Here is a 9,068-nt window from a genome sequence, read left to right on the forward strand (position 1 = left end):
CTTGCTCCCTATGGGAGGCTTATGGTACACAATTCTTCAATTATGTTAATGCTCACCCCAATTCTGGTACCATCATTATAATCTTCCACCATGCACGAGTCAAGCCTCCAGAAGGTATTATTTATTCAATACAAGTACTAATTGTTTAATGAAAGATTTCATTTGTTACAATTTACTTAAATGTAGTCGTTAATTAATTAGTTCTATATGGCAGGAAACAACGAGCACACAATCACTAATGCATGGAGTGGAACTAAACTTCTTATCAATGAAAACACACACCAAATTAAGGAATTTAGAAATCAGTAAGTTGACCAACTCTTTACAAATGTCTTCCAAATGTTGCAGTTATGATTTAGCCTGATTAGAGGTCAAGCAGTTTTAATGATGTCAACCACTCATCTTCAGTTAGCAGTTTTGTTTATAAGTAATCTTTTTTCTATTAAGTTGTCAATTTTCAATGATTGCGGGTTACCTGCAATAGATGATATAGATAACTACATTCAGGGAAGCCAACTACAAACTCAGATCGCATCTTCATCTCAATACACTTCACAAGAGAAGTTTACGTACAATGCTCAAGCTAAAACTCTTCGTCAAATCAAGGCTATTGGACACGTAACAATAATTTCATAACACTATTTTTGTGTAGATATATACATTATTTAATTGTTCTAATTTTTTTAATTACAACATAGTTTTTAGGAAACGATTTGTGTCACTGTGGCAACTCTGTCAAAGGTTGCTAAACAAATTCGGTTGATTTTATCTTGGTTGCACTAATTGCACAGTCAAAGCTAAAGAATGGATTACAAATTATCAATGTAAATATGATGTTCAGGTTGACGAAGCAATTTCAAGGTACATCAAACTTTAATAGATGGTATTTTTTATATTTTAGAAGTATGTAATTTCATTTGTTCTTCATAATTCAAAATATATTGTCCGATCAAAGTAAAACTAAATGGTTACAATTTTCTAACTTATATGCATATGGAATAAAGTAGAAACAATTTGTATATTATTAAGGGTTAGTGTTACTATTGAAAGGTTTTCTCTTAATTGTCGTATAAGGATACGAATTTGTTCGCAAACTAAAAGCAAATAGCTCATAAGAGTAGTTCAATATTAGAGTCCTTATATCAAACATTTATTGGTATCAATACTAACAACATAAACCAGATACAAAATGATCATTTAAGTTTTCCACGAAAATTTCTTTTGTAACTTCCTTATGTGGGACCAGGATTGTACTTCACTACCTGGTCAAACACCAAAGTTTGCACAAGATATATTTACGATATTGAAAATGAGATCCAAAACAGAATCCAAGGATTCAGGTAAACTTATCATCTATAAGTATTATGTTAGCATTTTTAATATACATTTTATCAATTATATTATGTTCCGTAAGTTTCTATAGCAACAAATAAACACAAATTTTAGTATACAATTTCATATAGTTATCAGACATTCATTAATTAATAATAATAATAATAATAATAATAATAATAATAATAATAATAATAATAATAGAGAGAGAGAAATGTCATGCTAATTTATAATTTGTTTAATCTAAAATATCAATATATTAGGGATTTTTAAATCATATGCCTTAATCTAAAATATCAATTTTTGATCTATAATTTGTCCAATCACATTTTTCAATACTATCTTAGAAGCACTAACAATTTCATATTATAAATTATGAATATATAGGAACAACAATATTGATCAATAGACAGTTCAAGAGCTTAGTAACATGCTTTACCAATACAACATACATGTTCAATCATTTAAAATGGCAAGAGTACAATTGCAAGATAATCAAGTGCATGATTTGAAACTACGCTTGATTTCTGAAAGATCATCTTATGGAAGATTGTATAACCAACCAACTGTGTCTGAAGTGGCTGCACTAATAGTTGGTGATGTGGATATAGGTTCAAAAAGATATATTATAATGGAGACACAAAATGGTAAACTAAAAAGGATTGACGAGTTACATCCAAGTTATTTACCATATCAATATACTTTGCTATTCCCTTATGGTAAAGATGGTTATAGATCAAAAATTGCTCATAGAGAGACAATGGGAATCAAGAGTGCTAAGCGAAATCAACTTACAATAGGAGAATGGCTTGCATATAGAATTATGTCAAGAGATCATGAAGCACAAACAATAATTAGATCAAGAAGATTACCCCAACAATTCTTGGTTGATGGATTCACAATGATGGAAGGACAAAACCTCAAGTGGTTGAGAAACAACCAATCAAAATTGCGGGTTGAAAAATATCGCAGTTTGAATGATAAACAGGGAAACAACCAAGTTCAAGGTTCAAATAGGGGTAAGAGAGTTGTATTACCAGCAACATATGTCGGTAGTCGTCGTTACATGGATAACTTATACTTTGACGCTATGACTATTTGTAGCTATGTTGAATTTCCTGACATTTTTATTACATTTACATGTAATCCTAATTGGCCAGAAGTCCAACGATTGTTGGCATCAAATCATTTAAAAGCTACTGATCGTTCAGACATAATTACAAGGATATTTAAAATGAAGTTTGACGAGCTACTAGCAGATTTGACAAAGAAAAAAGTTATTGGCAAAATACTTGCATGTAAGTAATCTTCTTAATATTTATAAATAATTTATATGTTGTAAACTTATATGCTCATCATGTGATAAATGGAAAATTTACCTTTGTAGATATGTACACCATTGAATTTCAAAAGCGAGGTTTGCCACATGCCCATATCTTGATATTTCTTCATCCATCAACAAAATACCCAACACCAGATGATATTGACAAAATAATTTCAGCTTAAATTCCGGACCATATCGGTGATCCAGAATTGTACAATTTGGTCAAATCACACATGATATATGGACCATGTGGTTTATCAAACCAAAAAGCATCGTGCACAAAAGATAGAAAACGTACAAAGTTCTTTTCCAAAAAGTACCAAGATAGAACAATTGTTGATTAAGATGGACTTTCAGTGTATAAAAGAAGTCATAATACACGAACAGTTGAGAAGAATGGCATCCATCTAGATAATCGGTTTATTGTCCCATACAACCAAGGTTTGCTTCGTAAGTATCAAGCTCACATCAACACGAAATGGTGTAATCAAAGTACATCAATCAAATACTTATTTAAGTACATCAACAAAGGTTGTGATAGAATAACTGTAACAATAGTGTCAAATGAATCATCACCCAGAGAATTAGAAGTTGATGTGATTAAACAATATCTTGATTGTAAATATGTGTCACCTAGTAAAGCGTGTTAGAGAATCGTAGCTTTCCCAATACATGGACGAAAACCGTCTGTTGAAAGATTGTATTTCCACTTACAAGGTGAACACTCAATTTATTATCATGATTATGAAAATATTAATAATGTTTTTTAAAAACCATCAATTACAGAATCCATGTTTACCTCATGGATGGAAGCAAATAAGGTATATCCTCAAGCTATAGAATTAACTTACAGCAAATTTGTGTCCAAGTTTGTATATGTTAAAAGTAAAAGATGTTGGAAACCACATACTAAAGGGTATACAGTTGGAAGACTTATATGGGTTCCACCATGTACAAGAGAGTTATATTATTTGAGAATGATGCTCATTCATGTCAAAGGCCCACAAAGTTATGAAGAAATAAAGATATTTTTTAATTTTATTTATGATAGCTTTCATGATGTATGTTTTGCAATGGGGTTGCTTGGAGATGATAAAGAATACATTAAAGCTATCAAAGAGGCACATAAATGGGGATCTGGATATTTCTTGCGGAAACTTTTTGTCACCATGCTCTTGGCAAGTACTATGAATCGACCAGCTCATGTGTGGAATAAGAGTTGGCATTGGTTAGCAGATGAAATTTTATATGAGCAAAGAAGGATCTCAAACAGCAAAGGTATATAACTAATTATCCGATTACTATATTTTATTATGATAATATTACTCCAACTACAATAGTGGTCAATTGTTGTTTGCTGATACCAAATTATATTAGGAATATTGTCTTAAAATTATCATACTAGAAACATATTCGATTTGCTGCACAAACTAAATGTTTTTTTTATTGAATTCATTTATTTGTTTTTATATGTTACCTTACAAAATAATTTATTATTCCCAATTCATTCCAAACAAAAAATATATACGCATCATCATATCACATTTAATTAGCTTTATCGATATCAAGATAAAATACATCTCATGCTATTACTCCATCTACAATAGAATTAAAAAATTTTATGTTATAAAATTTGATGCAAAATGATGAGGAGATTCAAAATTTAACCCTCGTGCAAATTGAGAAACATTTGCAAGATAACAGAAAAAAGCTTAAAGGAATACAAGCCAATGTCATATCCAAAAGGATATGTGATGACACAATTGGGGAATAGACTTATTTATGAAGAACATAACTACAATGTAGCAGAACAACTTCAAGAGTTTCAAATTTTGTATGCAACGCTTACAGGTTAGTTGACAATTGTTCTCAAATAAATTTGAATATGATTTTTATTCAATATTTTAAATTTTATTATATTGGTTAAAAATAGATGAGCAAATTGTGATCTTCCTTAAAATCATGAAAGTTGTGGAGGAGCAAAAGGGGGGAGTATTTTTTCTTTACGACTACGGTGGCACAAGAAAAACATTTATATGGTGAACGTTGGCTTCAAAAATACGTTCAGGAAAGCAAATTGTGTTGACAGTGGCTTCAAGTGGAATAGCATCACTATTGCTACCAAGTGGCAGAACATCACATTCAAAGTTTAAAATTCATGTTCCTACACTAGAGTCGTCTACATGTAATATAGACAAATGTAGTGATCATGCAAAATTACTAAAGGCAACCAAATTAATCATATGAGATGAAGCGCCTATGGCTCATAGGTTTTGTTTTGAGACACTTGATAAAACATTGAAAGATATCATGAGTGAAACTAAGTTCAAAAATACTATCTTTGGAGGCAAGGTTGTAGTATTTGGTGGAGATTTTAGGCAAATTTTACAGGTTATCCCAAGAGGAAGCCGGTCAGATATTGTTAATGCAACAATTAACTCTTCCTATATTTGGGATAATTGTCAAGTGTTAAGACTCACGAAAAACATGCGTTTATTGCCAGCAATGCAAAGAGAAAATATTGATGAACTTAAATAATTTCCAAAATGGATCTTAAAATTAGGAGATGGGAAGCTTTCAGAGCCTAATGACGGTCATGCATAGATTCAAATACCACCAAAGTTGACAATCACTAACTTCAAAGATCCACTTCAAGCAATCGTTCAAAGCACATATCCAAATTTAATCCAAAATTACAAGAATTAAGATTTTTTGCAATGTAGAGCAATTTTGGCATCAACAATATAGATTGTTGATTCAATAAATGAATATGTGATGAGCTTAATACCAAGTATTATTATTATTATTATTATTATTATTATTATTATTATTATTATTATTATTATTATTATTATTATTATTATTATTATTATTAAACATTTATTTATATAATTATAGCTATTGAATTATGTGTATATCCAATTAATATCATTGCTTTTTTGCACTAATTATAGGAGAAGAAAATGAGTATTTAAGTTCAGATTATGTTGATCGTTCATAAATTCATGGAAATGAATCTTTTGATATCCTTACACCTGAATTTTTGAGCACATTAACTACCTCGGGCCTTCCAAACCACAAAATAAAACTAAAAGTTGGAACTCCAATCATGCTTTTGCGAAATCTTGATCAATCTGAATGTTTGTGTAATGGAACAAGACTTATTGTTACAAGGCTTGCAAATCATGTGCTCGAAGCAAAGATAATTTCAGGAAAAAATATTGGGAACTTGATATATATCCCACGAATGTCTATGTCACCTTCTCAATCACTTTGGCCTTTCAAGCTAATTAGGAGACAATTTTCCATAGTTGTTTCCTATGGTATGACAATCAACAAATCACAAGGACAATCATTGGACTACATCAGGATATACATGCCAAAGCCACTCTTTAGTCATGGTCAGTTATATATAGCTATTTCAAGAGTTAAAAGCAAGAATGGGTTGAAGATCTTAATACATGACAAATATAAGCAGGCATCATATACAACAAACAATGTTGTATACAAAGAGATTTTTCAATCTCTTTGATTTGTAAGTATATTATTTTCTTTAATTATTCCATATGCAGACTTAAAAAAAAATACAACTATAGACATTGAAAACATCTAAATGATCAACATAACCTATAAATTTAGATCATCACTCGGTTAATCAACTTTTCAATCAGTTAAAAGTTGTTGCTCAATTATTTTTGTAATTCAATATTGTACTTTAGACTAATCTATTGAGTATTCCATCATGGATATGCCACATTCACTACAAGAAATTTTGAGTTTTGCGACAGATGGATTGCGACGGGTGTCAAAAAACCGTCGCAGCTCTCTCTTTGCGACACTTCCTACGACGGTGCTAAACAAGAGGCGCTAGTTTTTTTCCAATCTCGCGTCCCATTTTTTGCAAGTCCCGCTCTCTAAAATTCTTCTTATATCTCTGTGACCCTTTTCTCCCAAAACCAAAAGCCCCTTTCTCCCAAATTTGTTTCCTTCAAATTTTCCAAACCCCTTGATCTCCATATGTGGAAGTTTGATCTCTCCATATCTGGAATTGAAGCAATTTCTCTTCTCTGCGGTAAGCTTCATGACATTTATCTTTTATGCGATCGAATGCTTGGTGTTGGTTGATAGTGAATCTCATTAGCTGAGCATTTTATTTGTGTTCTTGTTTACAATATGATTTTCTTCATTACAAAGGGTTTGCGACACCTAACTTACAAGAAATTTTCTTCAAAACCGTGATTTCCAAAGTCTCGGCGTTCTGATTTGCTTCCCTCAAATCTCTCAAATCCCTAAAACCTCAATCTCCCCCAAATATCCTTGCTCTCACAATTTCACTTTTATCTCTTATTAGCTTTCCATTCGATCTTCGTATGTTGCAACCTATGGTACGATTTCCTTTTTGTTGTTAGGGTTTTGATTACACTGTTTTAAGGGTGCTGATTTTTTGCTTTAAATGTCATTTCTGTGAAACAGGAGGAGAACGGTCGCATGTAGTGTTACCGAACGAAGAGGTACTTTCAGTTTTCTATGTATTGTATCTATTTCAAATTATTTTCTGATATTTATATTCTATTCCATTTATGTTCTCTTTTCTACGATTTGGTATTTTCATTTGCATTCACTTATCAATTTGTGTTCTCTTCTAAACACACTGATCACTATGGATAATAGGTGAGCTTACAAGTTATGTTAGCTAAGATTAGAGATACAAACTTATATACAATCCCAAATTTTAACCAAGCATATTAGTTTTACAACCTATCATTTTGCCCATGTTTAGAATATGTTAGTGTATGGGTTAGTTTTGTATACACTGATAATGATGAGTTGATGTTTCAAGTGTTTAAAGTTATGATCATGAAACAATTTGCAACCTATCATGTCTCTGTTTAATGGTTATTCCATTTGTGAAGTTGGCAAGGATGCAACTAGTATTGCTGGTACTTTTTCTTTCTCTATATGTCATGGATATTTTTATCACATGGATACAACTGGTATTGCTGATACTTTTTCTTTCCCCAATGTAAGTTTCATAAATTAATTTTTTTAAAATAAAAAAATTGAGCATATAAGAATTTGATGTTTATCCTTTGACTATTAACTCTTTATTCTGTTGTGAACAATAGACCCACATTTAGGATAATTATCATAAATGGGTCAACATAAATGTTCTCAAGATTGCCATATATTTATTCTCTATTGAACTGCTTGTGATTTGGAACACCTTTTATATCACCTAATAATGTGTTGGTTACAACTGTTAATTCAATTGAAGCAGCTTTTCAGTTTGTGTACATTGTTCTGTTCTTAGTGTATGCTGAGAAAGCAAGAAAGGTTGGTTAATTTATTGATACTATGAAAATTTATAACAAATTTTACATAAAACATAGGTTTGCTAATTGTTACTGATATGTGTTATTGTGTACTGTCATTTGATAGGTGAGAATGTTTGGATTATTGCTGGCAGTTTTGGGAATATTTGGTATCATACTAGTTGGGAGTTTGAAAATAACCTATAGTTCCATGCGCCGAATGTTTGTTGGATTCTTGAGTTGTGCTTATCTGATTTCAATGTTTGCCTCTCCATTGTTTATAATCGTAAGTTTTACACTTCCTAGATATATCAATGTAATACTGAGTTTTACTAGTTTTCAAGTTTAGTGAAATTATTTATCTATATAATTTCACAGAAATTGGTCATTCGCACGAAGAGTCTCAAGTTTATGCCATTTTGTCTTTCGCTTTCCACATTCCTAATAAGCGCCTCGTTCCTTCTTTATGGGTTGCTCAGTGATGATGCTTTCTTTTATGTAAGAGTCTTTTTTTAACTCATTTTTTTTCTGTTTCTTTCTGAAATATTCATTTTAGTTTCGGAACTCAGATGTTTATTTTGTTGGCTTATATTTGTATACCTACATTTGTGTTTGATATTTTAGGTACCAAATGAGATAGGTACTGTTTTGGCAATCATACAATTGGTATTGTACTTCTATTACAAGAGTTCATCTAGTAATGAATCTAGAGACACCTTGATAATGTCATGTGGATAATCTGCATTGCTGAGATCTGACAAAAGGAAAGATGAACACAAATTTTATGATTAATACAACACTAATTTGGATTACTGATGAGAAGCATTGATGATTAATACAACACTAGTAGACACAACATAACTAGAGCTAAAGTTCAATGGCATTGAGATGAATGAAAGTGATAAGGCTTTACTCTAAGGTCTCTTAGGTTTGTAATATGAGCCTATTATTGTGTTTTTTTGCCTTTACTTGAATTGCTAGTTGAACTTGTGTGGTAGGTAAAGTTGTGAAAATTGATTAAAAAAAAAGGTAATTTGTTCTAAAGGTTGGTAGTCTTTTTTTTTTTTTTTTATTGTAGTCTAAGTTACAAACTCTCATAT

At 31.1% G+C, this 9,068-nt stretch overlaps 2 pseudogenes; both read left to right on the forward strand.

Annotated features, from left to right (window-relative positions):
• Nucleotides 1-207: 207 nt before the first annotated feature.
• On the forward strand, nt 208-6,188 carry LOC101499716 (uncharacterized; annotated as a pseudogene).
• A 1,347-nt stretch (nt 6,189-7,535) lies between these two features.
• Nucleotides 7,536-8,706, forward strand: LOC101499410 (bidirectional sugar transporter SWEET2-like; annotated as a pseudogene).
• Nucleotides 8,707-9,068: the final 362 nt, after the last annotated feature.

This window comes from Cicer arietinum, chromosome 6, assembly GCF_000331145.2.
Source record: "Cicer arietinum cultivar CDC Frontier isolate Library 1 chromosome 6, Cicar.CDCFrontier_v2.0, whole genome shotgun sequence".
Lineage (NCBI taxonomy): Eukaryota > Viridiplantae > Streptophyta > Magnoliopsida > Fabales > Fabaceae > Cicer > Cicer arietinum.